The sequence below is a fragment of the Idiotropiscis lumnitzeri genome, chromosome 1 (assembly GCF_059441095.1).
Source record: "Idiotropiscis lumnitzeri isolate Australia: NSW breed Sydney's pygmy pipehorse chromosome 1, RoL_Ilum_1.0, whole genome shotgun sequence".
Taxonomy (NCBI): domain Eukaryota; kingdom Metazoa; phylum Chordata; class Actinopteri; order Syngnathiformes; family Syngnathidae; genus Idiotropiscis; species Idiotropiscis lumnitzeri.
This window is the reverse complement of record NC_142391.1, coordinates 8,085,278-8,111,940: the sequence shown is the minus strand read 5'-3', so window position 1 is coordinate 8,111,940 and position 26,663 is coordinate 8,085,278. Positions and strand designations below refer to the sequence as shown.

The 26,663-nt window shown below is 41.7% G+C and overlaps 1 protein-coding gene across 5 annotated transcripts in view; it reads left to right on the top strand.

Moving 5' to 3' along the window:
• The window catches only part of pacrg (PARK2 co-regulated), a 242,126-nt gene that overhangs the window by 136,401 nt on the left and 79,062 nt on the right, over positions 1-26,663 (top strand). The gene's annotated exons all lie outside the window — the stretch shown is intronic.

The following is a 26,663-nucleotide window of genomic DNA, read 5'->3' as shown; positions in this document are numbered from 1 at the left end:
ACTGTACGAGTTTTAAAGGGCTATGACAAGAAGCCACGATAAGCGACGGACTGAACCCAAATGGCACGGCAGCACTTACATAAAAAATATACCTGTAATTTCACTCATTGTATATTCTTTATCCTCTGAGTAGAACAATTAATATTAGTGCTATTCTGATGAACTGAGAAAGGCGTTGAGACGTCTCAATGAACTCCACACTGCCCCCAGGTGGCAAAGGCAGGCACAGCTGAAGGACTTATGCATTGTGACAAAACTGTTTAATTATTTAAATATATATATATATATATATTATATTATTTTATTTTATTTATTTAACAATGTCATTACTGTGTTTTTATGACGGTCTATGTTATAGTGAACTATTTTTTTCTCATTAAAATACACAGAACATTTTGTGGTTGCTTTTTTGGGGGGAGACAACCAATAGATTAATGGCATTGCAATGCGAGAAGATGATTAGAGATTTGTGACTTGAGCTTTTTTTAAATAACTTTTCTTGCTATTATTGATGAGCTTTTGGAGACTCTCACACTCCCTCAGAGCAGAAGATTTTCACTCCTGTGACCACAATCGCAATGGCCTGAAGGAGATATGGTCTGGTTGATTTTTCTCTGTGACAAGTTTTACTAGCAATTATTATGGATTTGGTAGTCCTCCGATGTAAAATACTAGGCTGCACTGACTTCAACTAATTCCGACTTTTAATAGAACAAAAGCCACAAACACGGCAAGAAGACAAAACTGTTGATTGACGGACGAGTAAAATAAATTGCTTTGTGTGTGTGTGTGGGGGGGTGTGTGCGCGTGTGTGTGTGTGTAGCTCTAGAGAGACAAAGTCAGAAGCACAGTCAAATTGCACCTTTTGTTATTGTTTTTTTTTTTTTTTTTTAAAGTCGAGCGAGAAAAAAAGAATGATTTCATTAAAACTAGACTGAGGGCAGATGAGAAATAAAGAAATAAATTACAAACAAATACAGAGAATAGGAGATAATAACCGGCACCGGGGAGTACGTGAATTAATGTTTTACCTTGTGGCGTTTTCGAAGAGCCGCGTGGAGGGGGGGTCGGGGGGTGGCGGTGACGTGACGTGGCGGGACCCAGCTGCTGGTCAGAGACAACAGTCGCCAGGCCAATCTAATAGTCTCTTCCAGGCTGCCACTAACCCCCCCATCAGCCCCCCCCCTCCCCTCCACCCCCCTCAATCCCCCTCCGGCCTCGCCATACTCTGGCAGGAGAGCTAATTATAACGAAGCGGAATTAACAAAACATTCTCAAGTGAGCTTGCCTTGCCTGTTTGACTCCTTTGCCCATGGCTTTTTTTTTTCACCCGGTAGCCACACACACAAGGCGAGAACATGTGTTTACCTTCAGGGGCTTTATTGCAATTATACTCCAGCGTGCTCTCTATCCGTTTTCTTTTCTTTTGATGCATTTATTTAATTGGCTTTCGGTGTGTTGTAATTCAATTAGCTCTTGAAAAGTTCAGGGTCGGAGAGGACTGGTTTCTGACAGACTAGCGCGCTAGAACGCTTGACCCGCTCTGTGTAAACGAAGATATAATTAAAAAGGGGATCTCGGATCATGGCCTTTGAAAGAGACAGTTTAGGCGGGGAGGTGGAGGGGGGGGTGGGGGTCAGAAACCAACGAGATGTTTTTCTCAATTTTGTCACAAACAATGGGATATTACTCTGAACTGTCTGCACCACACTGAGGTTTTGTTCACCCTTTAAAACGCATCAAATGTTACAGAAGGTCAATGAAAGATGCATTTGAAGTCAGTATTTTAACTGTCATCTGGGAATAGGGGATCAAAAGGTAAGGATTACATCTGTGGGTGTTGTTTACAGTTTGGGTTAGGGTCTTGGGTTATATTTTGTATTGGGGTAAAGGGTTATAGGTTATTTGGGATTGTTGGGGTTTTTGGGGTTGGGTTTAAGTAAGGCGACGCCAAACTGGATGAACTTCCTTCTGGGCATGTAAAAGATTGCTGGTTGATTTTGTTGGTGGTCTTGGGTTTAGTTTGAAGTTTGACTAACTGCTAGCGTTACGGTATTGAGGGTTTGTGATTAGGGATATGGCGGAGTACAAGCATTAGTTAGTTTTAAATGGGACAGGATTTTTGTTGGATTAGGGTAATCCTTGGTGTTTCCTACGGGGGCAGTGTTCAAAGAGATCAGCGCCCTGGCGCAAGCGTGTCCATATTCGGAACCGCTCAGTTAGCCGTTAGCACTTTGAAATCATGAATGCACCTTCTGATCTCACTGCAATGCCACGCTCGAATTGCCTTAATATAGTGCAGTGTGAAAAAAACCTTCAGCAGTTTTGTTTAAATTTAAGGTTAAAATCAATGTCAGAGGTGAGGGGATATAATTCTAGATTATTAAAGATAGATTTAAGGTGAATATTAAATGAAATGTTGGGATTAGTGTCAGGGTTGAGCAGGGGTGGGCAAACGTTTTGATTGGCGGGCCACAATGGGTTCTAAAATTTGACAGAGGGGCCGGACCAGGAGTAGATGGATGGAGTATTTTGCTAACTTCACCTCATCAGAGAAAAAAAAATTCATTTAATTTTAAATGAAAGTGAACAAAAGCAATACAACAATATATTTGTCTTTGAAAACCCACAGTATTTAGAAAAGAAAACATTAACAAAGTTTATTGATTTAATTCTTTTCAAGTTTGGCGGGCTGGATTAAAACCTTTAACGGGCCGCATGAGGCCCCCGGGCCGTAGTTTGCCCAGGCATGGGGTTGAGAGTTAAATTTTAGTTTGGTTTACAATAAAGCTTAGGCTAAGAGTCATTTCGTATGCACACATGTTCTAAACACTTTGGGTTAGACTGCAAGGGTGGGCAAATTTTTTGATTGGCGGGCCACAATGGGTTCTAAAATTTGACAGAGGGGCCGGACCAGGAGCTGATGGATGGAATGTTTTGGTAGCCTCAACTCATCGGAGAAATTTTTTTTTTAAATGAAAGCGAACAAAAGCATTACAACAATATATATGTCTTTGAAAAAAAAACACAGTATTTAGAAAATAAAACATTAACAAGATTTATTCATTTAATTTTTGTCAAGTTCGGTGGGCCGGATTAAAGCGTTGAACAGGCCGCATGTGGCCCACCGGCTGTAGTTTGCCCACGCCTAGGTTAGAGTTTAGATTAGATGTTAGGATTAAAATGCAGGGTAGACTAAGGATTGAAGTTAGGACTGGAATCAAAATTAACCTACTGATGAGGGTTGGAGTTAAAATGCGGTGAAATGTGATGGTTAGAGACCGACAATACTTTACATTCGCCAAACTGTACTCACTGCCTGCTAGCCACATGCAGAGTCTCCGTCGTTGACCTATTTAACGCCCTCACGCCGTGATTTGAAATCCGCCCGAGATTCAGTGGAGCAAGGCACCTTTCCGCTGTCAGCTCACCGGCCAAATTAGCCTGGAATTTTCAAGTGTTGTAGTGAGTAAATTTTTAAACTGCTGTAAAGTGGCCTACATGGCCCTAGCTGCATTGGCCGGTTAATAATGGATGAAGGCGAACGGATCAGGCCGGTGTAATAGGAACCTGGCTGGAGATGTGGTGCACTTGGGGGTCGTATTTTGGGCAACCGTCTTATATAAGATGATTGTTTTCCTGTTGTCTTTGGTTAATGATCCAATGATAACAGGCTGTCACATTTGTTCAATAATAAAAAAACTACTATAAAAAAAAAACTACCATAAAGAGACCCCACAAAGAAATTTGTATTAGTCGTCTAGAGTAGAGGTCCCCAACCACCGGGCCACTTTGGACTGGTCTGAGGCGGGCCGTACAAATGAAAGAAAAAAAAAAAACTCGCAGTACTTCTGGTTTATTATTTGGGGCTAAAAATATCTTATCTTGAAAAGTGACAGACTTCTCTGCGTTACATCCTTCTGTGATGGACTTGTGACGAGTGGTGCAACAGATCATCTTTGACCCCTGATTTGAAGGAATCAAGCACCAAAGTCCAGGCCGAGCCCGATCCGTGGAATTACTGGTGAAAAAAAAAAAATGTTCAATCACATTCTACTCATTCACTGCCATTGACGTGTCTAGAAGCCAAAAAGTAACCTGATTAGTCCGCAATCACCATAAAAGCAGCAGCAGAAGTTGAAACATCACATGGATCACGTAAATCGCATGTACGGGAGTATTTTGGCAACTTGAAGTGAAACCTGTCCTCAAATTGATGATAAAGATTTTTTTTCCGTCTCTTTTCCCAAGACCGTCATATCAGACAGACATGTCAAGGAAGCTGCAAACATACTCAAAGAACACGGCGCCTTCACAATGTCTAATTTGAAATAAAGCTTAAGAAATAATACACTGAGTCATTGATGCTAATAGACTTTTACTTTTGGCGTATACCTTGACTTTCGTTTTCGACCTTTCAGCTTGCTTTATCGCAATTTTAATTGACGTGACATAGTTGTCGCCAACTTCAACCCAACACCATCCTGAAATCATATTCACTTGCTAATTTAGGACGCTAGCAAACCGCTAGTTAATTACACAGTAATTAACTGAGTAATGTAAGTAACATTATTTTATCACAACAACTGTCCGGCGTTAGTGGCTACTACTCGCTGGTAGCTAGCTGTTAGCATTAGCAACAAGTGCAAGCTCCCCCGGCCAGTCCGCAAAAGTTATGAACTTGTTTGAACCGGTTGGCTTCGGAAAAAAGGTTGGAGACCACTGATCTGTAGGACCAAAGAATGTAATTTGTATTCTTTTCATGTGATTTATTTGTGGATTTCCATTTTTTGACATCAAATACATGTTTTTAAAACAATTGAAAATTCCTGTTTTATGCTGTAAAAACATGCTTTCGTTTAGCGACATAAGTTTGAAAAACCTCATCCTCCTAAAGTTGCAATGTAAGTTTTTTAACAACCTTGAAATGGTTCTCAATGGAATTTTACACAATTTAACTTTATTTTCACACACTGTCTATGAAGTATGAAGTCAAATGAAAGAAGCCATTGAAGTCACTCCTCCGTATTCTTCTTTAGTGTGCAAGCCGGGATTTAAAAGTTGAGGAAAAAGTGCTGAACTTGCCAAGAAGCATGACTGCGATTTCCTGCACCTCTGCTGTCCTTTCTCAACGCTCAGGATGGCGCTGATAATGTTCAATCACGTTGATGGATGATGATGTTGCGCGCGCTCCATCAGCATTTTATAATCTGTCCTTTTGCAAAACTCCATCATAACGGTTTCGTCTAAAGTGCATCGGACAAGAACATTTGAATGCATAAATGAACTTTTCTTACCTAATCACTCACTTTAGTCAAACCATCCATTTCTTGTGATGCTTGTCCTCACATCGTGCGCGGGTGTGCCGGCGCCAATCCCAGAGAGGCGGCAAACACTTTGAACTAGTTGCCAGCCAATCACAGGGCACATATAGACGACCGAGCATTCATGCACGACTGTATTGTAATTCTGACTTGAACACTTTCGAAAGCAGGTGCCGACTTTTCGTTGAGGTTCATGTTTTTTGATGAGTCATTAAAGTCTGTCGTCTTGCCACACATTTATCAGTGGCGGGCCATGCATTTCACACGTTGGTCTTCAGTGAAGTCGTACCTAGTCCCACTTGAATAAATCTCCCTCATATTGCCATCATTTATGACACTACAGCTGGAGAAATAATATTCAGAAAGACACTTACACAGTACTGACTGAGTGTTGGACGACCTAGCGTCTCTTGAAAGGTCCGTCTTGAAAATGGCATCGCAAGTGTATCTGCAATTAAATCCACACTTTTCCCTCCTTCGGCCATTGCGGTTTAAAAAAACGCAAGAATATATTTTAGATTTTTGAACGCTCGCCAGTTACGACTTTCAGGTGTGTTGATTCCGCATAGTGCTGCCCTCTCACGAGTGAGTATCCAATCACAAGACGCGTTCATCACCTTCAACGTAAGGCCAGCGAGAAGGCTCACTGTGACCAAGTCGCAATCTGATTGGCTCTTGCAACTGTCTGTCAACTGTGAGAGCCGTTGACACTCACGGCACAGACGCCCGCAGGGAAGAATCTGAAGGCCCTGCGAAAAAGAACGTGCCGCCGTATTATGAAATCTGCCTGGCAACACACGATAGCTGAATTCTGATTGGACAAAAATTCTCACCTATAAAAGCACATACATACAAATTCAATTATATATTTATTACAATTATCGTAAAAAGTATCATGATTTCTTGATTATGTTAGGCCAGCAGAGAAGGCTTTGTCTCCCACTGAGATTTATTCATATTGACTAGTAATGAATGTTACAAATAACACTTCAATTTTATCAGCGTGTAACTGTGGAGTCAGGTCCAAACGGAATTTAGAATGAGTTTGTCATTCATGGAAACCCCAAAGCTAAATTACCCCCAAAATCTATTTGTGTTACAAACAATATTAATCCAATTTTACTGCCGAAAAAGTCATTTGTTTAAAGTTGACACTCTTAAACCCCACCAAAAGGGAATTAATTTATTCTTCAACATTACTATTAAAATCTACTAGTAATGATTTGAAAATAACAATCCATTTTATAACATTGTAACTGTGGAGTCGGAGCTCACCAGAATTTAGTTGAATGTGTGCAATAAGTGATTAGCGGAAAGTTGACTTTCTTAAAAATAATTTGGGAAAAACAATCCACTGACTGCCATTAAAAACAGAATTATTTGATTGGAGTGTTACTCGGGAGGTTATAGTTAAATTGTAGCAGTAGATTAATTGGACAAAAATGATTATTATTAAAATCTCCTAATTCCCCAATTAGTAGGAACATTAATACTGATATGATTTTCCAACTGTGGCATCCGTTCTGCCCAGAATTAAGTGGAATTGACGATCTTTAACCTCTCAAGAAAGCATCTTCTTTGACCTAAGAGTTCATATTAAAATCTTCTCATTACTATCATAAATAAAAATAATATGATCAGAGTGGAACTACCAAAACCATGTCGGATTTTGAACAATGCGTAATTAGCAGAAAACCGACGCTGACATGGTACCAAAGCAAGCAATTAAACGTGACCTAGGAAGACTTTGTTGAAATTCTACAACCGGTGCTCCTCTGACATCGCACTTTAGAGCACACTCCAATATTCAAGCAAGGATTATGCTCTATCCCTTGCTTGCCTTCCAGTTTTAATTGGCTTAGATGAATGTCTAAAAGACCCAAAAGCTGAGTTGAAGCCACACAATTAGTCGAGTGCCGTTATTGAATTTCCATGAATGCCACGAGGACCCATTTTGTGCCACAAACAACCTTTGAAGGATGACACTATCATACTGTAAATGTGTATTTATAGAAACGAAAGTGAAAAAAAAAAGGACAAGAAAATTGCCCAATACTCTGTACACTTTGCAATTACCGTGTGTAATAGCCTGTAAAATCCTAATATCCATTCAGCGACTCGGAAAGGCGAAAGAAATGGCCATGACCACTTAGCCCACTTTCTGTGGCCCCTTCCTGGCCATGACAGACGGCCCTGTCGAGAACGCGGGAAGAAATAATACGAACCATAATTCATTCAAAAGGCCGCTGTGTATCCTCCTTTCCTTTCTCGTCACCGGCTTCTCCTGCTCGCCTCATCCTGATTACTCCTCCAGCCGTGTTGGTGTTTACCTCGGCTGGATCCGAATGGGGAATAGATGCACTACTAACGAGGCTGGTTCTGGCACAGTCTTTAGGATTCAGCACAAAGTCCGGAATACAATTATTCCTCCCATACTACTCGGGTTTTACATTTGGCTATTGGGAAAATGAAGTATTTATATACTGGGTTCGTATTATTGTTTATGATTATGTTAATTTAATGGCCGCATGTTTCTCCGGTGATGAGCATGGCTACCTCGCAGTTTTGAGATTTCGGTTTGGAATCTTGTCGCTAGCCATCCGATTTCCTTCTTGAGTTTACTTGTTTAATTTGCCCAACGATCCCACCGCATCTTTCAATTATTAAGAGTCATCAATGAACCTAGCATGCATGTTTTTGCAACGTGTGAGGAAAACTCAAGCAAACAAGGGCAGGAAATGCAAACTCCATACGGATGGAACCTCTGGGCGCCAAGTTTAGCAAAAACAACAAGGGCCCCGAAACAGAACCCTGTGGAACACCATACGACAAAAGGGCAGAGCGGGACTCAGTGCAATCTAAGCAAACACAAAAGGTCCTGCCAGTCAAATATGATCTGAACCATTCTTGAGCGCTACCACTAATGCCCACCTGGTGCTGTATGTGTAAATCCCTTTGTTTTATGTTTAGTTTGACAGTAAACCTCAACTGGAAGTGGCATGAATACACCAATACAGAGCTGAAAAAAATGTTTAAATGACAGCTTGTATCTCATACCTCAAGGCACTACTGTAATATTCCATCTATCCATCCATTATGTGAGTTGCTTCTTCCCACGAGGGTCGTAGTTGTGCTGGACCCTATCCCAGCTGTCTTCGGGCAGTAGGCGGGGTTGCCAGGGCACATACAGATGAACAACCATCCGCGCTCACCAACACACCCACGGGATATTCAGGGTGTCCAATCAACCTTGGAATGTGCGAGGAAACCGGAGTGCCCGGAGAAAACCCACACAGGCACAGGGAGAACATGCAAACTCCACACAGGAAGGCTGGAACCGAAATCAAACCTTGCACCATTAAACTGTCGCTCACCGTGTCCCCCGTAATATTATTTTATAAAATGCGTTTTCAAGGCCAAGACACGGCAATGTTCATATTCCATAGCATGCATGGTTTGCTTATTTTCTGCTGTCAAACTCAAACAAAACATGAGCCACCTCGTAACCGCAAACAATTTGTTGACAGACAGTTGGAACAGCGGGTACAAAAACAACCATGGGCCATGAGCCAAATGCTGCTTCACCAAGTCAAAAGAAAAAGACGTTATAATCTGATCACGCATGTTCTGTCGGAGCTAGTTCCATTCCAGAGTAGTCGAGCAATCCAAATTGTATGTTGGAATGAAACTGAGGCCTGGCTGTCTTCTCATTGGTGTCACACATCTACAGTCCGTCCAATCTTCCAAGCAGAGATTTCTCACTGCGACGCCAATTTCCAAATTTGCTGGCCACTCCACTCGGGGCCTAAGCACCTCCTGCGCAATCATCCTCCCAGTGTCGCGTCTGAAAGAAGCAAGGGAACGCTCTGGCCCATCCTGTGGCGCCGTGATAAGCTCTGACTTACTTCCTACATGTGGGTCAGCGAGACTGGGAGACACACAGCTTGTATTGCCTTTTGTAATTACATCTGTTCGGCTGCTCGCTTTCTGGCTCTCCCCCCTCGTTCGCACTCCCTTTTTCCATACTGGAAGTGGACGGGTGGATGTGATTGTTCTGGCACGTCAACAAAAACAAACATAATGCCTTCGCTGTATCTACGGGCTCTTGTTATTTCGCCAACGTGCACGCAATAACAGCGAGGGGAAGCAAGATTTCCATCCATCTTAAGGATATATCGTGGAGTGTATTCATCGCTTCGCCGTCGCTTGCAATGAAGACCAACTGCCGTTCCATGCGTCAGGATTCTAATTGTAGATTTTATCCTTTTTATACAATACAACGTTATCTATATGGCGCATTTCACAGCAGCTGGAGCGGTAACAATGTGCTTTCCAAATAGTGTAATATAAATGAGTGGGAATTTAGAAGACAAATTGGTCAGTGGTTTTAAATTGGATTGGCAAATCAGTGCTGTTGTTTGATCAAACTTCTTCCATCTTAGGCAGCTGGCTCAAGTGAAGCCCTTTCTTTCCCAGCAGCTCTTAGAAACAGTATTCCGTGCCTTTGTTACATCTAGACTAGATTACTGTCATGCAATTTATTTTGGAGTCAGCCAGTCCAAACTCAAGCACCTCCAACTGGTGAAAAATGCTGCTGCTCGTTTTTTTAACTGGAACTCGGAAGGCGGCGCACATCACCCCAATCTTGGCCTCTCTTCACTGGCTCACTGTGCACTTCAGAGTTCGCTTTAAGATACTTCTGTTAGTCTTCAAATCTTCGTTTCTCCAGCGTACCTCTCCGAGCTCCTCCACCCCCTACGCACCTGCCCGCTGCCTCAGGTCTGCGGACCAAATGCTGCTGGAGGTGCCGAGGACGAGACGGAGCCTCAGGGGCGGTCGTGCCTTTTCTGTTGCCGGTCCTTCCCTATGGAATGAGCTTCCATTAAATTAAAATTAAATTTAATTAAAATTTTAGCTTTCAACTCAACATGAGACTGCCACTGTTCTTCTGGTATCTATTGTTTATGCATTTTAATATGTGTTCTAATTTTCCTGCTATTTTATAAACTTTGCAGTCTTGTGTTAGCCCAAAAGAGATGAACGGGACTTATTAATGAGAAGGAGTGAATTATGCTATTTATAATTATTAGACTTGGTTGAACAGAAATAAAGCGTTATTCTACAAAATGTTGCATTGGTTTTTAAAAAGACAAAAAAAGTAATGCCAATCTGCTTTCATCTGCAACATTTTGTGTTTTTTGCCATTCGACTTGGTTAACAGGAGACACTTGCTAAAAACACACCTGTTAATTTGTTCGGTAGCGGTTTAATTGTAACTTAATACTGATGTGTGAAAGTAAAAATCTGTGTTTCCTTGAACGTCATATCAAATTTTTATGTCCGTATGTCCCATTTTACTTGAGCAATTTCTTGTTTTGAAAGATGCTTCCGGCGAACAATGGACACTTGTTAAAAGCACAGAAATGCAGAAATGTGTCATTTTAACTTTTAATAATGCTTGAAGTCATCGTTTTTCGTGTCATCGTTTGTTTTGAAGGACGACCAATAGAAGCTCATTAAAAATACAGCTTTTTCTTCCCTCATTGACGCTCTATTGGGCAACCTTCAACTTACCGATGGATTAATTATAATGTCAAAAGTGAAAACTAAATGACTACATTTCCACATGAACACAAAATGTGACCAATTGGTCGCCAAATTTGAAAGAAGGAGCGCTCTCATGAACTATCATGGTCAATTTAGCATACACTGCTGAGCCCAGCTAAACTCTGTTCTCAGTCGACAAAACAAAATTAATAAGAGTCAATTAAGATAAATTATATATTTTCTTGTCGATATTGTTGACGAGTTAATCTTCAAAACAAAATAAACAGCGGGTGTTTTCCCGCTTTGCTTTTTGTTGACAAAATTTGACAGCGTCCACAAACTAAATGAACCGGGGAACCGGCATCACCTGACAATCTTGCGATGTCGTTCCAAAGAACGTCGCGCCGACGTCTCCGCACGCCACTTTGTGTTGCTGGCGGGGTTGTCGTTCCCTGTATGGAGTTGGGGGTTCATCAAATTAGCTCAAGCTGACACAAAGGGAACCTGCGCCAGGTGGTGGAATGAGGCAAGTAAAGCCCTTTACTGTGAGCTGGAAGGGAAGCGTAAGCACGGCCCGCGGCCAAACACATTATTCCGGAATTGGTGGCCAGAGAATTGACAGCAGACGTAGCTGCGACGATGACAAGACGCAAATGTGATGTGAAATTGTCCTTTTGGTGGACCGAACACCGTTACACTCCTAAAACTGATGGATTGAGAGTAACCCAAATTGGGTGAAATAGCTAACCCAGCGCTAGGTTCAAAATGGACCAAGCCAGTGCTGGGTTATTTATACCCAACACATTGGGTTGAGGTTTTAACTCGGCACTTTGGGGCAAGAATTTCATCCAACGAGAGGTACAACGCGCCATAGTGATGAGTTAAAGCTCCCAAGAAATTGTTCATTGGGTAATTCAGTGTAAAAAAATATACTAAATTCTATTACGAGGTTTTGCCACTGCGAGTGAGTGGTGTGATATGTTTGGGACACCAGATTCACTTCTTGACAAACTTTAGACATTTTTATCCAGGCTCGGGACCGGTGTTGGTACCAAATGTGGACAAGTTGTTTTTTTTACCTCCAGCGGTTCTATTTGCATATTTTGATTTGCTAAATAAAAAAATAAAATCAAATAACTGCATGACTGTCACATTAGCGCATCAGGTCCGATGTCACTTTCGCCTTTGCCCCGAGAACACAGCAGTGGAACGTTTTTGTTCACTCGAACTGCAAGATTGTATGAATATAATGTCTCGAAATCGTGTGAAATATTTCTTAATAAAACATTTCCATGTTTTCCCCCCGTCCCTTAACCATTTTGATTCCCAAAACAACGGAACATTGACGTGACGTCTTTGACAGGGGACACCAAAAAAAAAAAAAATGATACTCGCAAAAGTTTTTATTATTTAGTAACTCAGACCATTCAAATTCAACAAACGTGGAGTCAAAGAAATACGTATCAAAAATATATTCGAACGCGTGACTTAAAATCAGTGACCAGCTTCAGCCCAAATCCAAACTTCAACCCAATCTCCTGGGTCCAAATTCTGACTCATTCGTCTCACTTGAAATCATTCTCGTGTTTTGGCTGTTGCCCAACACCTCGTTTGCGATTGATCAACGCTCATGAGGATTTTGCGGGACATTGTACTCACCCCTTGAAAGCAAAACAGCATTTTTTTTAACGGAGCCGACACACCTGCAACGATGCACTTCACAAACAAAGTCAACAATTTCCTTTTCAGATCTGATCAGATCCGATCTTCCAATTTGCATGCAACTCATCACTTCCATTATTCGGTCCTGGTTCAACCTTGCTCGCTCCCTTTCGTCATTATCCTGCCTGTTTTTTTGTTTTCAGTCATTTCTCATTCTTTCAGTCAGCGATCCTTGTTTCAAACGGTGCCGCAGTGGGGTGACGTTGCTTTGCTCTGCTCCGGTTTATTCATGGTGATCGCAAAAAGATGGCGGTTTGTCAGGATTCTTTCAATTTAAATGTGTGTCTGGAATGAGGCTTTAGTTCCTGTGACATTTCTAAAGCTACCTTTCATCGTGTCAAAAAAAAAAAGGGCTTCACATACATAAGTCAGCCCTGTGAAACAATGACTTCTTTTTTGCTTTTAGATCAATTTTGTCAAAGGCTTAAGGGGAATGATGAAGACACCATTGTCAGTTTTTATTGTCGTCACTGGATGATGTGATGTCCATTTCACTTTTATTTTTTTTTTTCATGTTTCTGTCAGAAACTCCTCCCTCCACTAATTTCTTTTATCTGGATCATCAGCTCTATCATTACCTGCCTCGTATTTCATTTGAACGCCACACTTTCAGTAAGCTCTACACCAGGTGTGGGCAAACTACGGCCCGGGGGCCACATGCGGCCCGTTAAACGTTTTAATCCGGCCCGCTGAACTTGAAAAAAAATGAAATGAATAAACCTTGTTAATGTTTTATTTTTTAAATATTGTGGTTTTTCAACGACATATATATTGTTGGAATGCTTTTGTTCACTTTCATTTAAAATTTTTTTTTTTTTTTTTCTCCGATGAGGTGAGGTTACCAAAACACTCCATCCATCTGCTCCTGGTCCGTCCCCTCGGTCGAATTTTAGAACCCATTGTGGCCCGCCAATCCAAATGTTTGCCCACGCCTTGAAGGAATTGTAAATGTCAGGCCTTTATTGCTGCTGTCGACTAAAGACGTCATCTATGATTCATTCCACCGATTTCCGGGTGCTGTATTTGGATTGCGTTTGGCTTTTTAATATGAGCAAAGTATTGGAACATTGGACTGACAGGTGTGTTTGGAGATTTTCCTGTGAAGACTACTACTAACCAACGTGAAAATCGAAGTATGGAAAATCAGTCAGAGCCACCATACAAATATCGGACATATCCATGTGGAATGTCCTTAAAGGGGAAGTCAACGCAAGGATTTTCTTTACAAGAATTTGTTTTATGCAGGCCCACTCATCGAAACATGTCATTTTCATGAATTTTGCCTTTGCGGAATATGAGTTAAGTCAGGGGTGTCAAACTCATTTTGTTGGACGGGCCAAATCGTAGTTATGGTTCGCCCCTCAGAGGGCCATTATGACTGGGAACTCAAATAATTGTATGATCACCTAATGTTATCACACACACACACAACAAATTCAGGAATTCAGTCAGTAATTGTTTGTTCAACAATACTTCAATTTATTTTAAAAGGGGTGATTGGTAACAAATAAATGGCCTATCGCAAGGTTGTTAAAAGTGAAGAAAATGTGCTAGAAACAGGAAGCTGACGCGCAGGATTAGCCCTTCGTGGGCCACATGAAATGAGGTCGCGGGCCAGATCTGGCCCCCGGGCCTTGGGTTTGACACCTGTGAGTTAAGTGGTATAATCCAACTGTTTTTATCCATCTGTGGGGGCGGCCATTTTGTCACTTCTGCTGACTGAAAATGACGTCACAGTTGCTCGGGGCACATATAACTACCAATCAGTTATCAGCTGAGACTTGATAGGTCGTTACCTGAGCCCTGAGCCAATGTGATGTCATTTTTCGTGGACAGAAGTGATAAAATGGCCGCCGCCCGAGATGGCTAAAAACGGCTGGATTTTGCGGCTTAAATCGTATTCCACAAACGCAATATTAATTAGAAGGCCGTGTTTAGACAAGTGGGCCTCAATTGCACATATTCTTGTCATGAATATTTTTGGGTTGACGTCACCTTTAAAAGAATGACCGCCAAAAATAACCATTAATTGGGTTATTTTTGCGTCAATTTCTAGTCCCATGGCTATCGTTGTTACACAATTCTTCATTGTCATCACGACCATCAGACATGTTGGACTTATTTTTACTGAAATTTGGACTTGGAGTCCAAATTTGGCGGTTGGAGGATCCACTGTATTTTCCAAAATTGTATGGTTGCTGGCAGAATAATTGTGATCACCTCCAGTGAGCTTTCCACCTCCACCACCACCTAAGCCACCAAAATAGAAACGTGCACCATAATCGATCCTCCATGCTTCTATGGTTTTACCCCAGCCAAGCCCATCTTAAGGACCGTCTTTTCCCCTCGCTGTCCCTTACATCCGTGAATTGTGCCTAGCTCTTTGGAGTGCGGGGGCCTCTTTGATCTGGAGTCCAGAACACAGGATGAGACTCATCCACTCGCAGGAACAAGAACATCCCATTACGGGCTGGACACAGATGCTGCTGCCCTCAAAAGTAGCGCTGCCTTTTGCACACTGCTTCGTTGTAGCGTGCTGAAAAGCTCCCTCCCTGATTGATTGAATGCTTCCTATGCATGTCAGTGTATTATGAAAATGACATATTTACATTGATGTATCGTGGAAGGGGAATGATCTATGTCTTCTGGACTTACACCTCACCAGCCCCCAACCTCCCTCCACCCCCCCTTGTAATTTCCGCCCCATGCACACTCAGCCTGAGAAAATCTGCCACGTTATCGTAAACAGAGCGTATATTTGTCTTGGTCGCTATTGTTTGGGCCGTATGCACAAAATCATCGGGGCTCATTCATCACGCACGACATTGAAAATGAGCACATTTGTTTGAACGTTTTATGATGATTCTTCTGTACGGTTTGAGCCGTGCGAGTGGGATTTATCAAAGGCGCGCCGGCAGTCGACGCAAACCCCTGTTTGCTGAAAAAGCATTATTGTGTTTGCAATTTCTCCATGTAATGAGTATACTCGCGTGTTTTCCCATTGGGGGGAAACAAATGCAAGTTGAATTAATCTGTTTTTGTGGACAAAGTCTGGATATCAAAAGCGTCAATAACTGTACAGGCATTGTTCGACATGAATATTATAATATTCTTAATTGCCATAAAGAGCCAGGGTACTTCACATGAAGGCAAAATGGAGCCCACTTTTGTTTTATTTGTATTGTATTTTTATTATCTATATTTGAATGAGCAACCTTCTAAATGTTGCACAAAAAAAACATTCCCGGTTGCTGGTTTAAACTTTTCAAAGTCTTATCGAAAGGTTATCGGTATCAAAGAAGTATGTCAATATACCGATGAACATTCTGTTCATATGTTGTGATTGTTAAATTAAACGAATTGTACTGAGGAGTCACAAAGCATACAGTGGAACCGATTATATCGAGGCACATTCTCCTGCTCTTCTTTTGTTACAAAAATACCATTTTCCTTCCATGGTCATCGCAATTCTTCTTTGCTTTCAATGGTTTGCTTTTTGTTTCAGTTTTTTTTTAATCACAAATAAGCCAAAAACATAGCACACACTTTTGGAATTCTTTGACACAATCTGACTAAAATCTCATGAAATATGCTGCCGCCTCACGAGAAGAACCGCTAACACGTTGAAATGTTCTCATTGCAAGTCATTCAAATAAACTTTAAAGAACAAACATTGATGATGTTAAACATTTCCGATTGTCAGTGGGCAGCAAAATTAGCTCTTAACTCACCTCATCCTGCAAGATAATAGCTAAATATAATCTTTCAGAGACAACTGATAATAAGTTGACGTGTGTGACAAACTCGCATATAAAAATAGAAAGTAAGGCATTTCACAGTTTGGTCGGATTTTATGTGGTCTTTTCCGATTATCTCAATCCAAAGCACCACACAAAAATACAACAGTTAGTTGGACATATTTGTTTTATAGCGCTTTTCTGCCTTTGGTACTATTTACCACAGCTTCCTTATTCTCAGTCAGGGCACTAATCTGATGAGCTACATTCTGGTCACAACAAAGTTACGACCCCCATACGCGTTAAGATTTGTAGTCAGAAATATTGAACAAGCTCAACATTCAAGATTCTCAGCCCGACCCAAGCCTTATCATTGGGATCAATCCACACTTGAGGCACCTCGGGCAGAAGGGTAATCATACGGTACAATTTTAGAAGACATAAGATAGTTGGGCATTTGCCGTCCTTGGTCAGGGAGTGGAAAAATCAGGACAAAAACAGCACATTTTGTTTTTATGTGTACCGAGCCGAAGACTGATGACTCAAAAGATTGAACATGACAACTCAAGTAATCTTCAATTACTTTTCCATCTGCGGTCTTAGAAATATGCTCACAATTCTGCCCCGAGTCCTTTTTTTGTAACTGAAAAAAATATCCTTATCACCTGGGCTCTCATTATGTTTTTCTTCTTCGCTGTTTTGAGTCACATCCTCTCTGCTCCGGTCTTTTTCTTTCTCCAGCATTACATTTTATTACAGGGGTGGGCAAAACCTTTTGATTTGTGGGCCTCAATGGGTTCTAAAATTTGACAGAGGGGCCGGACCAGGAGCAGATGGATGGAGTGTTTTGGTAACCTCCCCTCATCTGAGAAAAAAAAATACATTTAATTTAAAATGAAAGTGAACAAAAGCATTACAACAATTATATTTAGAAAATAAAACATGAACAAGGTTTATTCATTTAATTTTTTTTCAAGTTCGGTGGGCCGGATTAAAACATTTAACGGGCCACATGTGGCCCCCGGGCCGCAGTTTGCCCACACCTGTTGTATTTAATACAGTAAAAGATCATTAAAATTCCAAACCACAGCTCTAATTATTTAGAATTTTGTAATTGTTTCGTCCCTTCTTGTAATCAAGCATACGTTTACATATATTATCTCTCGTTGTGGAATTTTCCCCCGGCTAGCCACAGAAGTCACGTGCCATGAATTACCGCATCCATGCAGGAAAACAAATACACGCGACAGCTTCTGCTGCTCGTCACAGTCAACCAATGATGGATGATCCTTTTCCATCGCTAACAGGGAAAAATATCATCCATCCACCGGGACCCTTGTCTGCGGAAGTACTTTGGAGTGTCCACATTTAATTCGTTGGTATGATAAATGAGAAGCGGGTCACGCTTCTAACCCGCGAGGTACAAGTCGTCCGGCTCGACGAGGGACGCGCCGGTAACAAATGTAGAAAAGGCAGATAAGCCCGACCGTGTCTCTGGTTGTTGTCATGCTCCCCTTAGACCCCCAAAGCTCGATAACAAAAACCCTCGTATCAATCAGACCTGTCCACGGCGGCCCGCGGATTAGAGGAGGTGTCTTGATTGGAGGGGAAAATTCTGATTACACCTCACTCTCTTTGGCTTGATTACGCCTCTGGCTGTGTGTTGTCAAGGCTCGCTTGTTAAGATGTAATCAGTGGAACCTGAGATCAGGGGGCGTGGCTCCTTTAATCACGTCGGTAGCCTGCTAGCTAAGGCAATACCCTCCCTGATGTCTTTTTGTTAATGCCACCTCGGCTGACGTCTGCGTGGACTTTCCATCAATCATTTGATTAGCATGTTCATGCCCAGTAGTCATACAAGTGTCCCTCAAGGCGTCTATCCGGAGCCCTTGCTATTCTTTCTTCATACTGAATATTAATATGATGTGATGCAATACCATGGTTTCTTCTGTTAAGTCTGACATATATTATTGGAATTTTTGAAAAAAAACATACATTTCTGTTCTGGTATAGCTGGCTTTGAAAAATGAAAAAAATAACCGGCTTATAGATTTCGGTATATGTTGTTTATGCAGTTGATGGGACAAATTCTGCCTACTGTAGAGTTTTGGACGAGATTGACCAATCGTGGGTGGCACGATGGGCACGGTGTGGTTAGCATGATGGCCTCACAGTGAAGAGATGCAGGATTGGGTTCCTGTGTGGAGTTTGAAATCTCTCCCTGTGCCTGCGTGGGTTTTGTCCGGGTACTCCGGTTTCCTCCCACATTCCAAAAACATGCATGGTAGCTTGATTGCACACCCTGAATTGCCCCTCGGCATGAATGTGAGCGCCCATGGTTGTTTGTCTGTGTGCCCTGCGATTGGCTGGCAACCCGTTCAGGGTGTCCCCCGCCTACTGCCCGAAGACGGCTGGGTGAGGCTCCAGCACCCTGCGACCCTCGTGAGGAGAAGAGGCCGATATATAGTCAGCAGATCAGACTTAATGTGAAAAAAGCTTCATGCACATCTGACCACATACCTGGAGTTGAGATCAGCCACGTTTCTTTAACCAACTCCCAGCTTGTGTGCCCATACTCCCTGCTTTACCGGCTCCTCAGGAACTACCGTGGGAATACATGGTGCAAAGCTATCTTGCGCCACACCAGCTAGCGAAACTGGGCCTGGATAGCTATCGCAACTATCAATTGGAAACACCCTTCACATATAGAGAATAGAAAAGGGGACGAATTATGAAATTATGGAATCTGCCTGGCAACACGAGCTAGCTGAATTCTGATTGGATAATAACTCTCACTAAAAATAAAACACTAAGATATAATATGACATCAATGTGAAGAATATAATCGTGTTTTTTTTTTTTATTATGTTAGGCCAGCAGAGAAGGCCTTGACGGCTCACCACTGCTGTTCTGCAGTCCTAATCTTTATTCAGCTACTTTACCTTTAAAACTGGAGCAGGGTTTTAGACAGTTGTCTTTTCCTTCCGATCTATCCATCCATCCATCCACTTCCCCTCCTAGCATTACATGTCATTGTTTTCACCCTCCCCAAAGCACCTCTTGTTTATGCTCCTTTCAATCACTGTCACCATCAGGACCCCGCTCGAGATTCCAATTGTCCCGTGTCACCGGGGTTTGCTCAGATTATGTGCTGCACGATGAAAACTCAGCGTTTTAGTGCCTCACAGACACACTTTGAAATGTGTGTACTTGTCGTCTTGTTTATGTAATGGGACAAACTACATTGCCCATTTTTTTTCCCCCAAGACAGAAGCTGTGAAACTACCCAGTTAATCGCACTTTTTTTATGACGGTAAATGCAGCACTCGTCTACATAGATCAAGCCTGCAGCAAAGTCATACGCAGTTAAAAGTGCTTGCTCAATACTCAGATGACATTGGAATAACTTTTTTTTTTGTATTAGTTTATGGCTTCTGGAACAGGAGCAGAGAGTAAAAACCGTTCAGTTTCATCTGTTGATCATCCAGGAACAATCTACACTAGGCATGGGCAAACTACGGCCTGGGGGCCACATGCGGCCCGTTAAACGTTTTAATCCGGTCCGCCGAACTTGGAAAAAATTTAAATAAACCTTGTTAATGTTTTATTTTCTAAATACTGTGGTGTGTTGAAGACAGATAGTTGTAATGATTTTGTTCATTTTCATTTAATATGAATTTTTTATCTCCAATGAGGTGAGGTTACCAAAACACTCCATCCGTCTGTTCCTGGTGTGGCCCTTCTGTCAAATTTTAGAACCCATTTTGGCCCACCAATCAAAAAGTTTGCCCACCCCTGGTCAACACTGTTTCAAATCATTCAAATCAAACATTTAGGGCTCGCACTCAATACACCTCGACACCTCCCTGGCAGATACACGCCAAAAAAAATAATCTAATGCAGTTTAAAAAAAAAAAGACGATTCATTCATTTGTTCATTTTCAAAACACTCTCATTCCTTTGCACACTTTTGAAATCTTCAATGAACATGAATGTTCTGAAATGTAGGAGGAAGCTGGAGTACTTAGACAAAAAAAAATAAACAAAAAACTGTCATTTGAGCCCCAACCTTTTTTCCGCCGCGGACTGGTTCATACAAGATCATAACTGCGGACCATAAATCGGTGTTGGGGTTGTGAGGGAAGCTGTCACTTGTTGCTAATGCTAACAGCTAATTGTTAGCCAGTGTTTGTTAGCATCCTAAATTAGCGACGGAATGTGATTTCGGGATGGCATTGTGTTGATGTTGGTGGCAACTATGAAATGTCAATTAAAACTGCGATAAAGCAAGCCGAAAGGTTGAGAACGGAAGTCAGGGTCGCTGTTACGCCACCAACTTCAAAGTAAAAGTAAAAATAAAATAATTTCTTATTAATTTCATTACTGGTTTCACCTCAAGGTGCCAAAATGCTTCCATACATGTGACTTACGTGATCCATGTGAAGTACAAAAGTTTGTCACTTTTCAAAATAAGATCTTTTTTTTTTTTTGCCTCAAATAATACATAAACCAGAAGTACTGCAACTTATATTTTCTTTCACCTGTTCAACCCGGTGCGGCCCGGTGGATGGAGACCTCTGATGTAAAGCACTAGTTGCGCCGTGCTGCCACAATAATATTCAAAATTCATATTAAACCTTTTTATTTTGTAGGGGAAAAAATACTTAATTTACCCCAAAAAATAAATAAATAAAAAATAATTAGGCAAAAGCTGTGCTTTGAAGCTTCACAACAAAAAAAGTCAGGGCAAAAATTTACAGAAAAAAAAACATGAATTAAATGTTCTTCTACTATATTACATTAATGATCGATTCCTCTCAACGGAAATTCCGATATCCGGAACCCGGAAGCCATAACGGATCCCGCAGTAGCGTAAACTCAAGCAGTTCCAGCAACGGAAAAACTTTGATACTCCGCCATAATCGGATCCGAAACGGCAATACGTTAATTGTTTCTTTGGCATGAATTTTACGGAAACTGCGAAAGATTTAAAATTCATTCATTTAAATTTTCATCTGTGGATCATGGCATCCTACCAAAGAAGAACGGTAATGACCATGGAAGAGAGTGAAATGCATCCGATTTATCGAAGAAGCGGGATACACAGTATAAAAAAAAACAAGTAATCGATTCGGGCTCAGTACGATTCCGGCAGTTTACCTGTTCGGAGGAAATTGCTTGCGGCTTGACGGACGCTGTACGGCGGCGTAAATGAACATGTCCTGGAATGCTTTAACTGTTGTCGTGCTAAAAACCTCCCGCTAACTGTGCCGCAAATTAGAGCAAAGGCTAGCTCAATAGCGCTATCTATGGGCATCGAGGACTTTCCAAGCGTCCCAAAAGTTGCTCCACGTCAACTGAGCAATGCCGTCTTGAGTGGTGAGGGAGGAGAGGTAATGTTAGATAATGAGTGAGTTGAAGAAATAGCTAAAAAAAAAAAAAAAATGATTTCGTACTAGAGAATACTTACTGTATCAAGTTAAGATGTGCTTCCTCATTCTAGCCATGTGATTTATTTATTGTTTTTCTTATTTAAAAATCAGAATTGCAAATCATTATTAACAGAAATTGAATCGAGGAATCAGAATTGGAATCATCCAAATTAAAACGATACCCAACCCGAGGAAACAAACAATCAAAAGTGCGTTTACTGTAATATGTCACCTTTAAGGACCTTAACGTTCTCATCCAGCCTGTGTTTTTCCAGTTCTCCAGTCAAATCAAGTTAGCGTGCACTCCTCTAGCAGAGACTTGAAATCAGAGCTTCAGCTTTGCGTCAAACGACAACTGCCAAACGTACAGAAGTACAGATAGTAGTATCAAGTCCTCACAGGTCCCCACTTGGGAAGAGAAAGGAACTCCGAAAAGTGTCAGCGCTTCTCATCTGTGTTTTCTCACGAACATATCACTGATGACTGATGGGAATCCGTGTGGTGTATATCTTGTTATTTTTAGCGCCTCACCTCTGTTACGTTCTTTCGATGCATTTCTCTTTTTAGGCGTCTTATCTTGGAACACTTTAGTGTGCGAGTGCGAATGATGGTTAGGGATTCTTTTTTTTTTTTTTTTCCCTTTTAGGAAATATTGGAAAGAGGATGAAATAGTTCCTGGGTCAAACAGTCACTATCGTGAACAATGTTTGAAGTAACTTTATAACATTTAGCATCCGTCAATAACGAGGGGAAAGCGAGGTTAGCTAATGTAATTTTAACATAAAATTAATTCATTGTGTGTGTTTAAGATGCTGCCAAAGTCTGTCTAAATAGGAAAGTTGACAGCTGGACTGAGACAAACTTTACACTTCAGGGAGGAGGTAAGTTTAGCCTGGGTTGCGAGTGGAAGTTACTGTGATACTTTTGGTGCATTTTTTTGAAAATTAAATGATCAGCAAGCCATTTTCGGGCTAATTTTGTAAAATGAAGTTGGAATGATATGAAACTGGTTTGTTAACATCGTTTGGGGTATATTACTTACAGATATTCTCATCCATCCAGGTCTTTTCATTCTTAGGGCTTTGAATCGTTTCTTAGTTACATAGTTTCCACCCAGTGACTTGAAGAAAAGGGCATCTTAACGTCTCTCTTTTTGCATTCCATTTGTTGTTGAGTGTGCCTCCAGCTAGTGTCATTGAAGGGTCTGCGTTCCAGTTTTGAGGTTTCCATTCTACGTGTACGTTACGGTTGTTCCGATCAGGGTTTTACGCTGCTGATTTCGATACGATCATCCACTAACGGGATTGGTCGATACAGATTCCGTAACCGCATGGATTAATCTGTCATGCGCTGTAGTTTTCCAAATAATTGATGAATCAGATTAAACCAGGGGTGGGCAAACTACGGCCTGGGGGCCACATCCGACCCGCTCAACGTTTTAATATGGCCCGCCAAACTTGAAAAAAAAATAAATGAATAAACCTTGTTCATGTTTTATTTTCTAAATACTGTGGTTTTTCAAAGACATATATTGTTGTTTATGCTTTTGTTCACTGTCATTTAAAATTAAATGTATTTTTTTTTCTCAGATGAGGTGAAGTTACCGAAACACTCCATCCATCTGCTCCTGGACCGGTCCAAATTTTGGAACCCATTGTGGCCCGCCAATCCAAAAGTTTGCCCACCCCTGGATTAAACAAAAAAAACATTCTATCCTGCTCAGCTGTTTTCTAAAGCTGAGCTAGCTGATCCCTGGGTAACTGTGATGTCATTTTTAGTCAACAGCAAGTGGCAAAATGGCCGGCCCCGATATGGCCGTTGTACGAAAATGCACAAATGCAATATCAATCAGAATTTCGTGTTTGAACTAGTCAAGGCGCATATAACATTTTATTGCTAATAATCTTTTAGGGTTGACTTCCCCTTTAAGGAAAGTAGGAGGGCAGGCTGCAAAGCAGGTGATCGGTAACTTGAAAATAGTTGGCTGTATTGGTTGCTTTGAATTTAGAGACGCAGTGAACCCATCCAAACACACACATGTACTTTATCATGTTTTTCTTTGCATTTTCAATACCGCTCCATAGCTTGCCTCGCTAACAGACGTGACTCACGCCCACCCTGGCAAAGCAGCCCGGCAGCTTATCGCATGGTCGCACATACACACACTCGTATGCGACGAGGCGATGCATTTTCAACCGCCCACACGCGCATTCGCACACGCCTCTGTACACAATCCCGTCCAGCCGTTGTGTATTTGAAGTAGCATCCTGCTGCTCTCCGCTGTCTGCCAACGGCCCGCGTCTCTCCGAAGCAGAGGGCTCGCTTCGCGTCCTTCCCCTGCTGACCACCGGAGACTTGCAGGTGTTTGTGTGTCCAAGGGCTAATTGCTGCTACCTGCCTCTACCGCGCTTCCATTGACGCCCTCAGACACCAATGGGGGATTCACACAGGCATGTGAAGACAAACAAACCCGGGGCGAGCGATCGATAGCGGATACAAAACGAGGCCGTCAAGCGCCGCTGATTAAGAGTGTGTGAAGGTGTGTCCACGTGCCAGCTCCAATGTGCACATGCTCCTGAAGTGGATTGTTTGTGATTTTGATGAAGAGAATTGCCGGCTCCAGAGGCGTCTTCAGAAGGTGCCCGAGCAATTATTCCCACGGCGTGGCAGCTTCGCAACATGCTAGCCGAGACTTAAAAGTGCGAGGCCCGCTAATGTGTCGTGAGTGTGAAATGAATGGCTGCTATACCGCAAAAGGCTCGCGACAACTGCTTGACGAGTAACAGCACCGTGCATCCAACTCGAGCTCGCCGTCAAGCACATTTAAATTGGAGTTCAAAAAATATTTTGGTGTGAAAATATAATGTAAATGTATCGTGGTATTTTGATTTATAAGCCAAGCTGATAAAGTTCGCTATGTCAAGTCAACATTATCCATTGAAATGAATTGAAATGCCATCAATCTGTTCCAACTCCCTCCATGAACATTTTTATTTCTTCATTTTTGGAATGTAGTAAAGATTGACCCCCGCATGCTTGCGATTTGGCACCTGCTGAATTAGCAGATTGGAAAAAATAAATCCTTTTTCAATATTTTTTTTTTTACATTTATTATATTTTTATTCAGCAAAATTGTTCTTTTTTGCTGTGTAAAATTTTGCTAACCAATTAAAAAACTAATATATATATATATATGTATCTATATATATAATAAACTAACTTTTTTATCCCTTAACATACAATAAAATAATAATAAAATAATAAACCATAAAAATATCAATTACAGGCTGAATTGTTTGACAATATGTTGTCTTTTAGTATTTTCTTTTTAACTTTACGACAGAGAGAAAAATCTGCCTGAATTGATTGATTTTTGACTATTTTACAAGCGCTAATATCCGGGCTCGCGAATGTGGATAAGTGGCTCAGCAATTTAATGAGTGAATAAATTAATCGTTTGGTTCCAATTCATTGGTGTTACTCAAAGGGGGAAATGCAAGTCCCACTCTGATGCTCAGCACACATGCTGAAGAATCAGATGACACACACGCATGCATGCATGGAGAGAATCGGAGTGAAAGTGGTGTGCAGTTGACAGTAACCATGCGAGTATGTCTTCCCTGCGTGCCATGGAGGTCCATCGCCTAGCACGGAATGTGGATGTTCCGCTTTGGCCTCGTCTTCTGCTACTTCTTCGATGTTTGCTTTTGTTTTCGTCCTGACTCACAATGACAATCTCGACCAAGCGCAGGGAAAGGTCAAGGTTGCTCGACAAATTGCCTCAAAGCAATCAGGCCGTGTCACCATCTTGCCATCTCTCTATCCTGCCTCCTTCCGTCATCTCTTGTGTTTACGCTCACGGTGAAGAGGGAGGGGGAGGAGAGGGGAGGGGGGGGGAGTCTAGCCCAGCTTTTGAAGTCCCGGTGACTTGAAAGCGTCATTGCCTGGGTGACATTTGAGCATGGAGCAGTGTGACCCTGCAGGCTACGTGTGTGTGCGTGTATTTGTTTGTGTGCATGTGCATGCATTCGTGCGTGTGCGTGCGTGTGTGTGTGTGTGTGTGTCTCCTCGTGGCTGTTTCAGCTGTCCTCTGGGTCTTCAAGGAGGGGGGGGGGGTCATTTGATTTTGCAGCAGAGGGATTGCCTTTCATCACATGAAAAACAGCATCCGCCCTTCCACCTCTAACCCTCGTGCCCAACAATCGTGCCACTGGGACGTTGCGCCACAGCTGAAGCCGCGTTAAAAATACACACTCGGTAACTCGAGCCACTGTACGGCCAACTGACACATTTAACATTTCGGGTTGTTTCCTCGTGCTGCGTTCAAGGACTATGGTGCAGCTGTTGCCGCTTGTCTTCATTTGGTGCTTTTATTCTTCACAAGTTGCACACAAGACTGGAAATGTTTATTTTATATATATATATATATATATATATATATTTATTTATTTATTTATATATATATATATATATATATTTCCCTCATATATTGATTCACATTATTTTGCTGCATAAAATGCCAACATTTTCATGTGTCGAGCAATAGTTCACGTTGTAACTGTCAATCTGGACTTTCCCCTTCACGGCACTAATTAAGGCTTATTCTGTTCCATTCTCTGCGCCTTTCTGTCTGTCTCGCAAAATGGTGTAAACAGGTGTTAGCGTGTCAGCTCACACAAGGCCACATGTCACTTGTGTGGTGATCCTGAACAGCTGGCCCCAGACGGAGTGTGTGCATTTGTCTCGCATATGTTTATGGGTGAGCATCATCAGTGATGTTTGGCTTACAACTAATTGTGGATTTTTCCGCATAGGAAAGAATTTCACCGTCAAATTGTGTCCATCATAACACTTGTATTAACCAAACAGACAATGTTTTAAGTAAAGCGACATTTTTTTTA